This window comes from Sturnira hondurensis, unplaced genomic scaffold (genome assembly GCF_014824575.4).
Source record: "Sturnira hondurensis isolate 20B ecotype Veracruz unplaced genomic scaffold, ASM1482457v3 Scaffold0016433, whole genome shotgun sequence".
Taxonomy (NCBI): Eukaryota; Metazoa; Chordata; class Mammalia; order Chiroptera; family Phyllostomidae; genus Sturnira; species Sturnira hondurensis.
In genome coordinates, this window is record NW_028089064.1 from 970,422 (window position 1) to 989,149 (window position 18,728).

Consider the following 18,728-nt stretch of genomic DNA (forward strand, 5'->3'; position numbering starts at 1 on the left):
TCTAAGGTAAAGCCCTTTGAGGACCTCTCTAAAAGCCTTAGATATTTATTTAATAAGGTCCCTCTGTCTTTTCAGGCCTAAACTGAACATTTATCCAAAATTGCAGGTAAGGAAAGCTCTGGTCAGCTCTATGTCCTCTTATCTGCCCATTTTCCTGCTCCTTTCTAATCACAAAATGTATAAGTTGAAGAAAGAGATTTTTAAATGTTACATTCAATTCTTCAGGCTTTGAATAATTTAGACTCAAAATATATGTTGTAGTGACTTCAACATATTTTTCTCACTGTTTTCTGCTGAGTGCTAATTTTAAACGAACAATTTCAGCATTGTTGGAAGAAGAATCTCTTAGAACAATTTTATGTGTCCCCTTAAAATAACATAACTTAATCTTGACCAGTGTGGCTCAGTTGGTTTGGCATTTTCCCATGAAGGAAAAGGTTGCTGGTTTGATTCCCAGTCAGGGCTGATGCCAAAGTTGTGGGTTAGGTCCTAGTCAGGATGGGTAAAAGAGGCAACTGATTAATGTTTCTCTCCTTTTCTTTCTCCCTTCCTCCCCTTTTCTCTAAAGATAAATAAATGAAGTTTAAAAAATTTTACCTGACCTTCACACTTTACCTAAGTCTTCTAGAATATCTCACTTTAATTTTATAGTTTAGTAAGTATGCATATTTAAACAATGAAGTTGGATTCAACTGTTAAGCATGCATTCAAAAATGTTCTGGCTTCTTAACATTTCAGATGATAATTTTAATATACTTTAAAAGTTATTTTAAAGCAATTTCAATATATCCATAGTATAAACTTCTACTTCATATAAACTTTTTATTCTATTTTATTTTTATTAAATTTATTGAGGTAACACTGATTAATAATATAAGTATATAATTCTGAATTATATCATCTGCATATTGCATTGTGTGCTCATCATCCAAAAGTCAAGTCTCCTTCTATCACCATGTATATGACTTCCTATACCCTTTTTTACATCTTCCTATCTCTCTTCCCCACTAGTAACCCCCACACTGTTGTCTGGGTCAGTTAGGTTTGTTCATTTGCTTTACATGCATGTTGCTTTCTACTTTATATCGCACATATGAGTGAAATCATTCTTGTCCTTAGTATCTGACTTATTTCCTGTAGCATCATACTCTCAAGATTCCACCATGTTGGTGCAAATGGCAACATTTCCTCTTTTCTCTTGCTAAGTAGTATTTTATTACATAACATACCACATTTTCTTTATATATAATTATCCATAAAATTATGTCTTAGCCACAGTGAATAATGCTGCAGTGAACATAGGAGAACATATATCTTTATGAAGAAAAGTTTTTTTTTTTTCAAAATTGGAGAGTAGATAACCAGAAGAGGAATTGCTGGGTCATTTGGTAACTCTAATTTTTAGTTTTTGAAAATCCTCCATACTGTTTTTCATGGAGGCTTTACCAGTTTGCAGACCCTCAGCAGTGTAGGAGGGCTTCATTTGTTCCATAGCCTCTCCCACTCTTGTGATTGTTTGTCTTGTCGGTAATAGCACTCTGACAGGTGTAAGGTGGTATCTCATTATAATTTTGACTTTAATTTTCCTAATAGCTAGTGAAGTTGAGCATTGTTTCATGTATTTGTTGGTTATTTGTATGTCTTTTTGGGAGAAGTGTCTGTTTAAGTCCTCTACCCTTTTTTAATTAGATAGCTTGATTTTTGTTATTTAATTGCATGAGTTCTTTTTATATTTTGGATATCAATACCTTATCAAGGTATTATTTGAAAATATATTCTCACATTTTTGTTTGTTTGGTTTTATTTTTTAATTAATTTGTCTTTATTGTGTATTCTATTATAGTTCCCTCCTTTTCTCCATTTCCCCTCTACCACTCAGTCCTACCCTCTTTCCTCCCTAATTCAATCCCAAATTATTGTCCCTATGTTTATGGGTTGTGCATGAATTTTCTTTGGTTAACTTCTTCACCATATTTCATCCTGTCCCCCTCCTCCTTTCTGGTGGCTGTCCGTCTGTTTCATGTATCTAAGCTTCTGTTACTATTGATATTTTGTTAATTGGTTTATTTTGTTCATTAGATTTCACAGGTAAGTGAAATCATGTGGTATTTGCCTTTCACTGACTGGCTTAATTCACTTAGCATAACATTCTCCAGTTACATCCAAGCTATTGCAAAATGTAGGAGTTTTTATCTTTCTTACTGCTGTGTAATATGGCTTTCATCAATAACCAACCAACAAAAACTGCTGGCAAGGATGTGAAGAGAGAACACTTTTGTTTAGTTTTACTGTCATGTCGGACCAACCCAGGAACCCCTGCTGCTTCCTCACCTCTATAGTGTTCCGTTGTGTAAAAATACCACAGCTTTTTCATCCACTCATCTACTAATGGGCACTTAGGCTGCTTCTGAATCTTCGCTATTGCAGATAGCAGATGAACACGGGGTACTTGTGTTCTTTTGCATTAGTGTTTCAGGTTTATTTGCATAACTTCCTGAAGTGGAATCACTGGGTAACAAGCCAGTTTCATCTTTAGTTTTTTTGTGATTAACTCCATACTGCTTTCCTTAGTGGCCACAGCTGATATTTGACAAATGTGGCAAGAGCATAGAAGGGACCAAAGTCAGTCTCTTTAATAAATAGTGTTGGGAAAACTGGACTGGTACATACAAAAAAGGAACTAGACCAACAACTATACACAAAAATAAACTCAAAATGGATAAAAAGCCCTAAATGTAAATTGCAAAGCCATAAAAATATTAAAAGAAAACATAAGCAGTAAAATCTCAGGTATCTTATGTAGCAATATTTTGCTGGTATATCTCCTAAGGCACTGGAAACAAAAGAGAAAATTTACAGATGATAAAATTGAACATATGATAAACATAAACAATTAACATATGATAAAATTGAAAAGCTTCATATAATTCCATTATGTAAATGTACCACAGTTTTTTGATCCACTCATTTACTGATGGGCATCTAGGCTGTTCCTAGCATTTGACTATTGTAAATTGAGCTGCTATGAACATTGGGGTGCACAGGTTCTTTTGGATTGGTATTATAAACCAGACAGTGAAAGACAAATATCATATGATTTCACATATAAGTGTAACTTAATCAACAAAACAAACAAGCAAAATAGAGTCAGAGACATGAAAATAAAGAACAAAGTACCCAGAGGGGAGGGTGGAAGGGAATAATAGGGGAAAGAAGGGGAAAAGCCAAGTCAAGGAACATGTATAAAGGATACATGGACAAAGATAACAGGAGGATGGGGAAAGATCGAGTGTGGGAGGTGGGGGTTGGGTAGGGCAGGGGAGAATAATAGGGGGAAAATGAGGACAACTATGACTGAATAACAATAAAATAAATAAATAAAGCCTGAATAATATTCCATTGTTTATATATAGCACATTTTGTTTAAAAAATTAAAAAGCATTAGCACAGCTAAAGAAACCATCAGCAAGACAAATAGAAAGACTATTGTATGGAAGAAAATTTTTGCAAACGCAAAATTTGATAAGGCTTATTTCCAAAATATACAAAGAACAAATACAACTTAATACCAGGGAGCCAAATCCAATTAAAAAATGATCAAAAGACCTTAATATACACTTCTCCAAGGAGGACATACAGAGGGCCCAGAGACATGAAAAGATGCTCAATGTCACACTAATCACCATAGAAATGCAAATTAAAAACTCGATGAGATGTTACCTTAAACCTCTCACGATGACCTTCATCAATAAAGTAACAAATAACAACTGTTGGCAAGATTGTGAAGAGAGGCCTCTTTGGTTTGGTTTTACTGTCAGGTAGGACCAACCCAGGGACCCCAGCTGTTCTCTCATCCCTACCTGCTGCCTGTTCTGGCACATCCTGTTTCTACTCTGAAACCGCCGCTGGCACTTGTTGATGACCTTAAGTCTTTGTTCTCCAGCAATTTATGTCTTTGCAAGACCTTTTGGCCTACCCTGCCACCCCAATCTCCAGCTCCACACAGAACTCCCCAAAGTGGAACAGTGCCTATGTTTTCTTGTCTCCTTTCTGGCACCCAGAAACAACAGCTGCAATGTACAAAAATCCACTGCATTCTTGCATATTAACAAAGACATTTCAGAAAAAAGAAATGAAAAAAATAATTTATAATTGTGACAATAAAAATAAAATACATAGGAATGAATTTAACAAATAATGTGAAGGATCTATATACTGAAAACTACAAGGTATTATTGAAGGAAATTGAGCAAGGCACAAAGAAATGGATATTTAATATTCATGAATTGGAAAAATAAATACAGTTAAAATAATTATATTACGTAAAGCAGTATACAGATTTAATAAAATCCCCATCAAAATCCCAGTGGTATTTTTAAATGAAAGAGAAAATATTATCAAATTTGTATGGAACCATAAAAGACCCAGAATAGGCATAGCAATCATGAGGGAAAAAAAAGCTTGTTTTAGGCAACATACTCCCTTGACTTCAAGTTATACTGCAAAGCTACAGTAATCAAAACAATGTAGTAATGTCAGAAAAATATATACACAGACCAATAGAACAGAATTTAGAACTCAATAAACCCACATGTATATGGGCAACTAATTTTTGACAGTGGAATCTAAAACATACAATGGATAAAGAAAGTCTCCTCAATAAATGGTTCTGGGAAAGTATAGTCATTTTATTTTGTGACTTCTAGAAGTTAATTTATATACGTTCTGTCCAGAAAAAGTCTAGTCATTATTAATATAACAGGAATGGTTTGAGTGAAATCAATGTACCCTGGCAGCTTATGTAAGTGTAGTGGAATGCACACTCGTGAACAATGACTACTTCACTGTACTAGTCAATGGGGGCAGTAGATGCACTTGAGTAAGCATGTGTACTCTGTGGCCAGCACATTCAAAATGACTGAGCATTAAGTTTGAACATTCCTCCACAGGAACTATTCAGGTGATTCAGAAGACCACAGCTATGGGCAACTGGTGGTGATTTACAGCTTCATCATGACAACACACTTGCTCATGCATCATGTCTAATGCAGTTTTTTTGCTAAAAAATCAAAGCACCTATGTGACTCAGTCCCCCCACAGCCCAGACTGGCACACTGTGACTTCTGGCTTTTACCAAAACTAAAATCACCTTTGAAAGAGACGAGATTTCAAACTGTTGATGGGGTTCAGGAAAATACCAAGGGGTAGTAATGGCAATTTGGGAGAACTATGTGAGGTCCTCAAGATGCCTACTTTGTTGGGGATGGAGGTGTCATTGTCCTATGTACCATGATTTTTGTATCGTGTGTTTTCTTCAATAAATGTCTCTATTTTTCATATCTGGATGAAAAACATGTCTGTATATCTTCTAGACAGGCCATATATGTATGTATGTGTATATGTGTATACATATACACACATACACATATACACATATACACATATACACATATACACATATACACATACATATATGGAACAAACAAGCTACACTTACCTCTCAGTTACTACCATGGATATTCTTTATTCTGCTTAAGAAAAGCTGAAGTGGAGGTAGGTAATTAAAGTAAATATTAAAGTAAATATTTGAGGTTGCATAAGAGTGTATTTCACAAAGACATCAGTGAATTACCATGATAGAAATATTTGTGAGTCTAAATTACTGAAGTCATATTATTGAATTTTATAGACATGAAGACTATAAAATTTATAGATAATTAATTGATATATGGTAGCTCTTCTCTCATTCAAAAATTTGGTAAATTATAAAGAAATTGGAGAGCATAACTAAGGCCAGGAAATGTGAAGTTTGTCATTTGTCTGAGCCTTATGACATTTTTGAAGGAGAAAATGTAATATAATTTTTACTTCCTTTTATTTATTCATTTTCAGACAACATTATCAGTGATGGAATATAGAAAATAAATTTTACAATGTAATATTAACTAGGTTGAATGAGAGAGTGACCCAGAGAGAAGGTGGCAGGCACTAAAATGCTGAGGGCTAATTGCAGAAACTCTTACTGGCAGTTATGTAATAGTGACACAAATATTCTGTAGCTTAAAAAAATCACTGAATCTAAGTAAGTAGTCAGTAATTCATGCTAGAACATGGACTTATTTTCTTTAAGAAGATAATATTACTATATAATAAAATATCATTATATTATCACAAGAAATCATAATAAAATTGCATCAAGTAGTGTAAAGGTTATATAGGTAATATTGGTCAAATTTATCTATGATTTATTTACTTTCAACCAACTTTTGTTGAAGTTGTTACAGAGAATTTACAGATGTATGTTTACTTTGTGCTGAGGCCAAATTGTGATACGCGTGCACACCAAATACCTTTAAAACTGAAGATGTTCTTTTAATCACACTGATGTCACCTTCATTAGTAAAGTTCTCTCTAAGGAGGTAGTGTCAACCTTATTATTTATCACATACTAATTTATTTATTTGTTTACTTTGTGTCCCTACTTCATTTATAAGCAACATGTGGAAAGAGATTTTACATTGTTTTCTACTGTATCCCCACAATCTAAAAGAATGTCAAGCATCCCATGTGCCCTCTAAAATGTTTATTCACTACACGGAAGATGATATTTTGTGTACTCAGTAATCGAAATGTTATTTCTATAAGAATTACTATAAAGAAGGACAATTTATGCATCTCAGTATGCTCAGTATGACGGGATTTTGGAGGTGCAATTGTGGCATTATGTAAGACTCACGTGACTAAACATATCCATTGTGATATAGTAAGTGTTAGATATCTAACATTGCAAGTAAGATAAATTAGTGGCAGAGCAATTTATAGTTAATGTTAGCTACCCAAATCATCCAAATTAGTTGATATGTCTTCCTGGTATTTAGTAATTTGGTGTTGATAAGACAGTTTCTTTATTCCAAACTAATCACATGATCTGTCTTCATCCATGTTTCATACTCTTATGATTCTCTTGTAGTGATTTATACTCCTTGATTCTCATTGGGAGAATTAATAAATCAGTGAAATATTCACTTTTCTATGTATGGAAGATGGCAGTTGGAAATGTTTTAAACAGAGCATACCACTAAGTTTAGAATATTTAATTAATTTTTAAATGAAAAAATTTACTAGTGGTGCTATTTTTCATGGAAATATTGGGCAAACAAAAAAATCTTTCAATATCAATTTTCTGGCTGTGTATATGTGTGAGTGTGCACACACATGGGTGTCTGTGTCAGTTTGGAAAATGTTAGTCAGTGGGAGATCAGATAATTTGGAATAGAGAAAAGACCAAAATAAATATCTAAATGTTAGTGTAAGTCTTCCTAATTTGGTATATATCCCATGGTCTTATTGAGTGTTTTGCCCTTACTAGGTTAACAGGATCATTAACTTCATTATTTCTTGTTGTTTTTTACTTATTTTTAAATTCTAAGAAACTATAGTTCCAGGAGTAAAAAATCTTCTGAGCAAATAAACACACACACACAACACGTGCGTATTGTATGTATATATTTCTAAACAAATACATATGGATTTCAAAATACGTATCTTTTAAACAATACATATTTAAATGTATTAACATGTATAATTATATAATATATGCATATGTTTAATGTGTATATATACATAATCATATACCAGTTATTTATTATGCACTATATATACATGTATAGTTAAATATGTGAATAATTATACATCATATATATATTTAAGTATATAAATATGTATGCACATATAATAAGATTAAATATATAAATATGTGCATATAAATATTCTACATTCACTCATATTCCAAGTTCATTGTTCATCCTTTTTTTTCCTATCTATCTAATCTCCATTTTCTGATACATCAACAACAGCAGACTTTCATTTGTCATTTGGTTAAATCTAAGATCTTCTGCAGCATCATGTTTAGTGGCATTATTTCAGCTTCAGTTTGCAAGTTTCCTTTCATGACGGCTTGTCTCCAACCTGTTATATTTTGTTCATTTATTTAATCTAGTTGTCAGCTCAGGATATTTGCTGATAAATTGCTATACTATTTTGTCTGTATATATATTGTGATATTTTCTGATTGAATACCTCCTCTAAAATAGCACTTACTTTAATCTTATGCTTAAAATTTCCAATTACAAAATTTTTTAGGTACGAAATTCTGATAATTGGATTTCTTGTAACTGCTAAAATAATTTAACCATTCACATTAAAATTTCAGTTATTAAAGTTTTGCAATATATTTGTGAAGCTTCTAGTAGTTGAGTAAATAATGACTACAGTCTTTAGATTTGAATGACTCTTCTGAAAGTTATGCAAACCTACCCATGACTGTATTTATTATTTTGTTTTTAGAGTTATTATTCTAAGAATCCCCTGATCACTTGCCTTCAGAAGCATAGAAGAAAATACATGGGAAAAACATTATATAATAATATATAGTTTGAGAAGTTTATTAACATGTAGCTCATGAGTATATGTAGTACTCAAAATATATTAAACAATTTTGCTTAGTCATAAGCTTCTGAGAAATCATATTAGTGTCACCTTTAAAAGAAATGTATACTATGTAACAATTCCTATTTATATTACATATATTTCATAAAGTATATATACATATACATGTGTATAATTGTATCCAACAAATTACTGATTCATGCAACAGAGTCTCAAAAGCTACATGCTAAATTAAAAAAGACAGACACAAGAGTACCTTCTATACGATTCTATTTCTATTAAAACAAAAACAAATTACACTGAAAAGTCAATCACTATTTTCCTGATATCAGAAATGGTAGGAGAAGGAGTGGACTGCCTATGATTTTTAGGCAGGAATGATTTTTAGAAGGAATATGATTTTAGAAGGAAAATGATTTTTAGAAGGAAATATGATAATCTTTAACTTTATTATGGTAGTAAATTTAATGAATGTATACAACTATTAAAAATCATCCAGTACATTTTAAGTTACTACTCTTTATATTCATTGTACATATCTGTCAATATATTTCAAAAGGTATATACCTTATGATACACCTTGAATAAAACTTGATGGGTGTTATAAAAATGTATATTCTAAATAAACTTTAAATCTCCGTTTCACAGTTTCAGGAACTTACCCTATTAAAAGTCACATTCATGTTTTCTTTGAATAACTCCCTCCTTTCTATTCTTACTACATCCACTTCCACTCAATATTAAATATATAGGATTTTATTAAAATAAAAAATACTTTGTGCTTCAAAGATCATCATGAAGTAATGAAAAAGTGAAACAAGAAATGAAGAAATTATTGTAAATTATATATCTGATAGGAGACTTGCATCTAGAATATTAAAAAACCTCTTGCAACTCAATAAAAAAAGACCAATAATCCAATAAAAAATGCAAGCAGCAGCTGGACAGACATTTCTCCAAGGAAGTTATGCAAATGGCCAGTAGGCATTTAAAAAGATGCTCCACACCAGAAAAATGCAAATCAAAACCACAATAAGATATCACTTCAGACCCACTAAGATGACCATAATTAAGTAGATAACAACTGTTTCCAGAGATGTGGAGAACTGAAACTTTCATCACTGCTGATGCAGCTGCTTTGGAACATAATCAGATAGATTTTTTAAATGATGAACTTAGAGAGCCAAATAACCCAGCAATTCTACTGTTTCATTACTCAAGAGAAAAGAAAGTATATGCCTATACAGAATATTGGATTTCATAATAGCATTATTCATAATAGCCAGAAGAAAGGAGACTGTCCTACAACATAGTAAACCTTGAAAGTGTCATGATAAATGAAAGAAGGCAGGCATAAAAACCACCTACTATATGATTTGGATACAGAGAGATCTGATCAGATCGCTGAGAAGAAGTAGGGAGGGACCGTAGGAAGAGCTTGCCCAAGGCAGCGATACACAGCCTAGGACAGGACTGAATGTCTACAGGGGCTCCCTGGAATAAAAAGAGAGCAGAGGCTCACTAGCTCAGGGGCTCTTTGGGGCTCTGGGGCTCTATTCTTCCTTGGGGATGCCTGGGTGATAGTCTGCAGCTGCCTGCATTTCCCAACACATGGTATTTTGGATGGGAAGGAAAACCAGGTGCAGCTTAGGATCAGACTGATCTGGCAGGGGATGGCAGAGGGTTATTCTTCTTTGGGTGTTCTAGAGAGAATGACCTCTGAGGCAGAAGCCTGCCATTCTTCCAAAATTGTGTATCTTTTTATCTTATGTTTTAGTTTGTAAACTAACCCTATAGAAATAATACAGTTAAAACAAACTGGGGAGAGATTCTTGGAGAACTCAGGTGTTAAAGAGCTAAGTCTTATTTGATAGATTTAAGAGACTGATGCATGTGGAAAGCTGTTATTTCAAAATTGTGAAGCTTTTGAATAAAGACTCCTGTGTCACCAAACCTTTGCCCCTGGAATTTTCTCTTAGAGGGTTGTGGCAGGCAGTGAGGACCAAATGCTGTGTGATAATAATCCCATCTATATGGAAGTACGGATTGGGGTCAGTCTAGGGTGATTAAAAAGTAGATTAATGTTTGCTTAGGACTGGAAGTAGTCAGTTGGGGGTAGGGACAGGATAATTAGTATGAATTTCTTTCCTTTTAAAAGTATTTTTTATTTATTTTTAGAGAGAAGGGAAGGGAAGGAGAAAGAGAGGGAGAGAAACGTCAATGTGTAGTTGCCTCTCCTATGCCCCCTACTCGGTACCTGGCCTGTAACCCAGGCATGTGCCCTGACTAGGGATTGAACAAGCAAACCTTTGCTTCACAGGCCCATGCTCAATCAATTGAGCTACACTAGCCAGAAAGTAGTATGTGATTTCTTTTTGAAGTGAAGGAAATGTTCTAAAATCTTTCTGTGAGTATACTATTATTGAAATGTACACTTTAGGTGAATTGTAAGATATGTGAATTATATGTCCAAATTCACATGTGATCAAATTTAACAAAATTACCAAATAGAAACTATATATTCATTTTATATTCATTGTAATATTAACATATTTTCCATACAACATACATTTGTATCATTCAATTATTTCTGAACTTAAATGCCCCTAGTAATCTATAATTCAGAATGATGCATAAAAAGAAAGTTATGCATAACATCTATAAATCTACATATTCATAGTAAGTTAAGAGATATTCATTGGGTAATTTATATAATTAAAATAAATAGCATTGTCAGAAAAATATGAAATTGTTTTATTGAATTAGTCTATAGTAGCAAATTTCATTATATTTAATACAGTGCAACATAATATTAGCTAAGGTGACAGGCTTTTTCTGTGGATAACATAGGTAACACAATTAAAAATGAATTAAAGCCTACAAGAGTTTAATTATAAATTAACTTCTGATCATTTAATTCAGTATTTTTGTTGGATATGAAGTTCAAATATCAGAATTCTTTAAATGTGGGCCCTCAAACACAACCCTCAAATTTTCTTTTAAAATTGTATTAATTATCCCTAGCTGGTGTGGCTCAGTGGATTGAGTGCTGGCCTGCAATCCAAAGGGTTCCTGGTTCGAGTCAGGGCATGCGCCTGGGTTGTGGGTCAGGTCCCCAGTAGGGGGTGCATGAGAGGTAACCACACATTAATATTTCCCTCACTCTTTTTCTCCCTTCCTTTCCCCTCTCTAAAAATACATAAATAAAATCTTTTAAAAAGTTGTATTAATTGTTTATTGTCTAAAAAGATGTTTTATAAGTCTACCATAGACTATTATTGATAATTTAACTATGGTGAAATGTGTTTCTTCAGTTAAGTTGTGTTTCTCTCAAATAGCCTGCATTATATGTATAATAGTTACTGTGGAAATTTTTAAATATATTTGATTGATTATTCTATTACAGTTATCCTATTTTTTTCTCCTTTTTATTCCCCTCTGCCCTGTACCCTCCTCCCACCAACATTCCCTCACCTTAGTTCCTGTCCATGGGTCACACATATAAATTCTTTGGCTTCTCCACTTTCCATACTATACTTAACCTCCCCCTGTCTATTTTGTACCTACAACTTATGCTTCTTATTCCTTGTACTTTCCCCAGCATTCTTCCTGCTTCCCCTCCCCGCTTACAGCCTTTCATGTGTTTTTGGTTTCTGTGATTCTATTCCTAGTTATTTGCTTAGTTTACTTTTGTTTTTGTTTAGGTTCAGTTGTTGATGGTTGTGAGTTTGTTGTCATTTTACTATTTGTATATTCAATCTTCTTCTTAAATAAGTCCCTTTAACATTTCATATAATAAGGACTTGGTGATAATGAACTCCTTTAACTTGACTTTATCTGGGAAGTATTTTATCTGCCCTTCCGATCTAAATGATAGTTCTGCTGGATAGAGTAATCTTGGATGTAGATACTCGTCTTTCATGACTTTGAATATTTCTTTCCAGCTGCTTCTAGCCTTCAAGCTTTTTTTGAGAAATAAGCTGAGAGTCTTATGGGAAGTCCTTTGTAGGTAACAGTCTCCTTTTCTTTTGCTCCTTTTAAGATTCTTTCCTTAGTTTTAATCTTGGATAGTGTAATTATGATGTGCCTTGATGTGTGCTTCCTTGGGTCCAACTTATTTGGGTCTTCTGAGATTCTTGGACATAATGGACGTCTATTTCCTTTGTAAGATTGGGGAAGTTCTCCTTCATTATATTTTCACATAAGTTTTTAATTTCTTTATCTTGCTCTTCTCCTTCTGGCACCCCTATGATTCAGGTGTTGGAATGTTTAAATTTGTCCCAAAGGTTCCTAAGCCTCTCCTCATTATTTTGAATTCTTGTATCTTCTTTCTGTTCTGTTTGGATGTCTATTTCTTTCTTCTTCTCCAAACAATTGATTTGAGTCCTGGTTTCCTTCCCTTTACAGTTGGTTCTCCTTGTTTCTTTTTTCATAGCCTTCACTTTTTCTTCTATTTTGCAACCATACTCAATCATTTCTGTGAGCATCCTGATTGCCAGTGTTTTGAACTCTGCATCAGATATGTTAGCTATCTCTTCATCGCTTAGCTGTATTTTTCCTGGAGTTTTGACCTTTTCTTTCATTTGTTGTTGTTGTTACTGTTGTTGTTTGTTTGTTTGTTTTAGGTCTCAGCATACCTGTTAGATAGTAAGGGGCTGAACCTTAGGTATTTGTCAGGACAGGGCCACCCATGTCACTGTGTCACTACATTGTGGCACTGTATGTGGGGGAGAGATCCCAGAAAGAACAAATGCTGCTTGCTCAGCTCTTGACTGGCTTTCATTACTTCCTCCATGAGTCACAAGCAAATTTGATCCCTTCTGGTGCTGATTCCTGGTGGATAGTATTGTGTATGTCCTAGAACTATGTGGGTCTTTCCAATGAACTCTACTGTGATTCTGGGAGTTTATTCTCCCGCTTCAACCCCCACAGGTTTTTACAGTTAGAGGTTTTGAGGCTTTATTTCCCCACACCAGAGGCCTGGATTGCATAGTCTGTCTCACTCCCAAGTTGTTCCTCTCAGTTTATCTGCAAGCAAATGGGGGACTGCCCTCTCCTCCAGCTGCCATCTTGCCACGAATACTTTCCACCCTGGCTACCCATCTCCACTCCTCCTACAGGTCTGTGTTAATGTTTCTTCTTTAATTCCTTGATTGTCATACTTCTATGGAGTTCAATTTTCATGCAGTTCTGGTTATTTTTTGTTTTTAAGCTTTTTGTTGTCCTTCTTTTGGTTGTGTGAAGAGGCAAAGTGTATCTACCTTGGCCTCCATCTTGGCCAAAAGTCTGGCCAGTTTCTACTGTACTAAACATATTCAAAATATTGAATTTGGGAATTAAATGGAGTCTATCAAATACATAAATAATAAAGAACAATGAAGTGTTTAATAATAGAAACTATAATATTATTAAGTGTAATATAAGACACTGCTAATTGAATTATCTATACTACATCCTGGTGTTAAGTAAAAAATGTAAGAAAAATCAGCTAAACATTTAAAACAAACAGTCCTTTAAATATATCAAGTATATATAATGCTACTTATCATGTGTGTTATAACAATAAATTTTTTAATTTAAACTTAATGGAAATTTTTTTTAATAAACAGGCATTATTAACTGAATTTCATTACAATCCATTTAAAACAACCTTTCTATATAACTTTCATAAGAAATGTATATCTAAATTATGCTTTATAAATACTTTTGTTAAAATTTTTATTATTTGCAAATTTGTTAGAATTTGTGATAATTTTAATAAGTTTATTTTAATGTATAAATGTAATTAAATACACTTGTTTTAATCCTTGTACTCTTAGTAGTTAGTTTTGACAACTTTGATGAGGCAGCAAATCACAATTCCTAATGATCCTGTGATCCTTCCTCACTGACCTTGCATTTTTAGATTTGTATATCACACATAGCTCATTACAATTCCTTTAGAGATCCCCAATAAACATTAGTATTTTATTTTGTTTTTCTTTTAACATGTTGCTTAACATTTTCTAGGTATCCTGAGAACAAACGAAGCTTCACTAAAAAACAGAACTTGGCACTGAGTCAGTTTTTTAAATACCTTCCAGTAGATAGTATTTTCCAGCACAAATAGACTAATTGCATCAGTTTGAAGTACCAAAAATTCCCATCATAATGACTGATTAAGGTTTAAGCAATTGTAATGGATTCATCTTTGTATATATCTCAGCAGCACACTTTCTTGCCTGTGTTCTAACTGAAAACAGTCAACTATTAAGTTGGCGTGTATAACAGTAAATTACATTACAGACTGCAGACTTCTCAGAAACGAGAATCAAGATACCCAGCCTCAGTTCCCCTAAGATATTATGTACTTAACACAAATAGGAGACATGATTGAGAAAGATGTAACATCATGGAAAACTCACTTATTTTGGCATGAATTCCAAGTGAAAATAGAAGCAGAATTAGAGTATGCTTTTGTCAGTGGCCAAATATGAAACGGCTATTTTAAACACTTTTTTTGCACTTATAGTAAAGAAATATATATAAATAAAAATAAGATAGTTGAGAAAGCAATTGAAGCTCAAATAACAAAAGTAACTGGTTATTTAGGCCTGTTTTACATGGTCCAGAGACATAGAACTTTCAACAGTTTCAAAATTTGAGTCTCTTGCAAGCATTGCTAAATGTGCAGAAAATAAAAAATGTACTTGATCCTGCTGAAAGAGAATAAAATGGTAAAAGAAAAAATATGTATACACACATACATCTCCAGAAAGATTTATCTACAGGTTAATAAAATCCAATTATTTTCTAATAGATTTTAAAATACCATAACATTTTGAAAATAAGATCACAAGCAACAAAACTGTCAAATTTATTGAACTGTGATCTTAGCCAAGTCTCAGTTCAAAAGTTAATAAGATTTTTTTTCCCGAGCCACATAAGATTTTTTTCCTTCCTCCTATTTTCTTCCTTATTGTGGGTTTTTAGGAGGCTGGTTTTCTATCTGGATTTTAAGGGGCAAATTCTTACCTAATTGTGGAATGGTTTTTATTACCATCAGGTGGAAAGTTAATACAATTTGAGGAATAGTAAAACAGAGTGACAAGAAGAGGCACCAGTGTGGAATAATATTAATGATAGTCTTTGATAACATTTCAAACAACATAAGAATTACTCTAAAAAGTGGAAACAGAGTCTTTTGTTGTAGATGTGTAAATCACCAAAACAAATTTTTGCACTGGATTTTAAAACTGTAAATGATACTCAAGAAAACAGAATAGCCAAATAATCCTAAAACACAAACAATTCTAAATATATAACAATATGTAAATGGACCGCTCTAAAGAAAAAAATTCCCTGTATGTAAAATAACAACATGTAGAAGGTGATTTGTCACTTTCTTATAAAGGTAACCATATGACTCAGCAATCAAACTCTTAGGATTGTACCCAAGTGAATTGAAGTTATGTTGATATAAAACTTATATGTGAATTTATACAGAAACTTTGTTTGTAATTGCTAAAATCTAGAAGCAACAATAATATCATTTGCTAGAAATATATAAATAGACCCTGGCTCATTTATACAAAGAAATACTATTCAGTGACAAGAAGAGAAAATGTATTTGTGCGAATCTCACTACAATAGGTATGAATTTTAATGCATTTATTAAGTAAAAGAAGCCAGATTCAATGCTCTAATTATTGTGTGATTCCATCTTTTTAAAATAATTTATTTTTTTTTAAGATTCTATTTATTTATCTTTAGAGGGGAAGGGAAGGAGAGAGGGAGAGAAATATCAATGTATGGTTGCCTCTCTGCGTCCCCTGCCAGGAACCAGGAACTGGCCTGCAACCCAGGCATGTGCCCTTGACTGGGAATCGAACCTCGATCGTGTGGTTCGCCACAGGCCCGCGCTTAATCCACTGAGCTATACCAGCCAGGGCTGATTCCATCTTTTTTAATGATAAGAGAAAGTTTATTTAGAAAGAAACAGAGGTAGAAAAATGAGCCATACAAAAAATGGGCTAAGAAAACAAGTTAGACAAAAGAAGGGCTCTCAGAGCTTTGGAGAGGGAAAGGCAGAGATAATGCCTCTGAGGAGAGAGAAGGGGGAAAGCAAAAGCACTGTGTTTTTTTTTTTATTTTTGTCTTGAAGGTTTTATTATACTTTTTAATTTCTTTTTATTTAAATTGAATTTATTGGCATACAGGTTTCAAGTGTACAACTCAAAACAACATCATCTGAATACTGCATGATGTGCCCCTTGCCCCAAGCAGCCTCGTTTGGTCCCTATCTCCTCCCTCTTTGCCCAAATCTACCTCCTCCAGCCCCCTTTGCCTCTGGTGGTCACATTTTTGTCTCTATGTGATTATACACACACACACACTTTTGTTTAATCCCTTCAACTTCTTTTATCCAGTCCCACAACCACCATCCATCTGACAGCTGTCAGCCTGTTCCGAAAGTCCATGCCTCTGTGTCCATTTTGTTCTCTAATATTTTGTTTGTGAGATTCAGCATAAAAGTGAGGTCACATGATGTTTATCTTTCTCTAACTGACTTATTTCACTGAGGACAATGATCTCCAGGTCCATCCATGCTGTCACAAAAAAAGGTAAGATTTTCTTCTTTTTGTTTTAAGTCCTAGTAGTATTTCACTGTGTAAACATACCAAACCTTTTTTATGTACTCATCTACTGATGGATACTTGGGCTGTTTCCAGATCTTGGCTATTGTAAATGACACTGCAATGAACATAAAAGTGCAAACATTCCTTCAAATTAGTGTTTTGAGCCCTGGCTGGTGTGACTCAGTGGACAGAATGCTGGCCTGCAAACCAGAGTCACTAGCTTGATTCCCTGTACATGCTTGGGTTGCTGGCTGGATCCCCATTTGGAGGTGTGCAAGAGGCAAACAAACACACATCTCCCTTTCTTTCTCTCTCCTTTCCCCTCTATCTAAAAATAAATAAATAAAATCTTTTAAAAATTTAGTGTTTCAGCTTTCTTCAAGTATATTATCAGATGTGGGATTGCTCGATAAAAAGGCAGTTCTATTTTTAATTTTTCTTGGAGACTCCGTACTGTTTTCCAGAGTGAATGTACCAGTCTGCATCACTTGCAGTGTATTAGAGTTCCTTTTTATCCACATCCTTGCCAGCACTTGCTGCTTGTTGATTAACTGATAACCATTCTGACAGGTGTGAGGCAATATCTCACTGTGGTTTTAGATCACATTTCTCTGATCATAAGTGATGTTGAACTTTTTTTTCATATGTGTATTGACCATCTGCATATCCTTTTTGGAGAGGTGTTTATTCAGGTACTTTGACCATTTTTTAGTTGGATTGTATGACTTCCTAGTGCTGAGTTGTATAGTTTTTTTTAAATTTATTTTGAAAATTACTGTCTTATCACATATATCACTGGAAAATACGTACTCCCATTCAGTGAGTTTCCTTCTTATTTTGTTGGTGGTTTAGTTGCTGTGCAAAATTTTTTTTTGATACAGCCTCAGTAATCTTGAGAAATAACAAAGTTGGAGGTATCATAATACCTGACATTAAAATATACTATAAGTTCATTGTATTCAAAACAGCCACAAGAACATATTGGCATAAGAACAGGCATATATATCAATGAAACAGAACCAAGAGCCCAGAAGTAAACTCACTCTTTTATGGTCAATTAATATATGACAAAAAAGATAAGAACATACAATGAAGTCACAACAGTCTCTTCAGTACATGAAGTTGGAAAAACTCAGAAGACGTGCAAAAAACTGAAATTAGACCACCTATGTATACCACACACAAGAATAAACTCAGAATAGATGAAAGACTTAAATGTTACACTTGAAATCATAAAAGTCATAGATGAAACCACAGGCAGTAAAATCTCAGACATCTACTTTAGCCATATTTTTGCTGATACATCATCTCCTTGGGTTAGGAAAACAAAGGAAAGATATAAACAAATGTGACTATGTCTTGAGGGTTTTAAAGATGGGGAGTTTAGAGCAGGTCTTATGGGAGGATCTTAGTAAATTATTTATCAGCTTTATTCTGAATCATCAAAATGAGACTTATTCTTCTGACTTCACCCATCCTTTGTCCTTTTGTTTGCTTGGAACAAATGGTACTAATTGGATTTCTGTTATCTATCTCCTTGAGTAGGATGATTAACTATTTACCCTCTGGATTAGAATAAGTTTAAAACATTTACTCTTTAAATGTCCTTTTTTGCTGAAGATAGGATATTGAGATTTACTAGATTTTATTCATATGCCATTC

The 18,728-nt window shown here is 33.6% G+C and overlaps 1 long non-coding RNA gene across 1 annotated transcript; it reads right to left on the minus strand.

Moving 5' to 3' along the window:
• Positions 1-2,905: 2,905 nt before the first annotated feature.
• On the minus strand, positions 2,906-18,290 carry LOC119000904 (uncharacterized). Its single transcript, XR_005069440.1, has 3 exons — positions 18,208-18,290; positions 8,984-8,987; positions 2,906-2,917 (listed from the first exon to the last, which is right to left on the minus strand). It is a non-coding gene; the product is annotated as an uncharacterized LOC119000904 (long non-coding RNA).
• Positions 18,291-18,728: the final 438 nt, after the last annotated feature.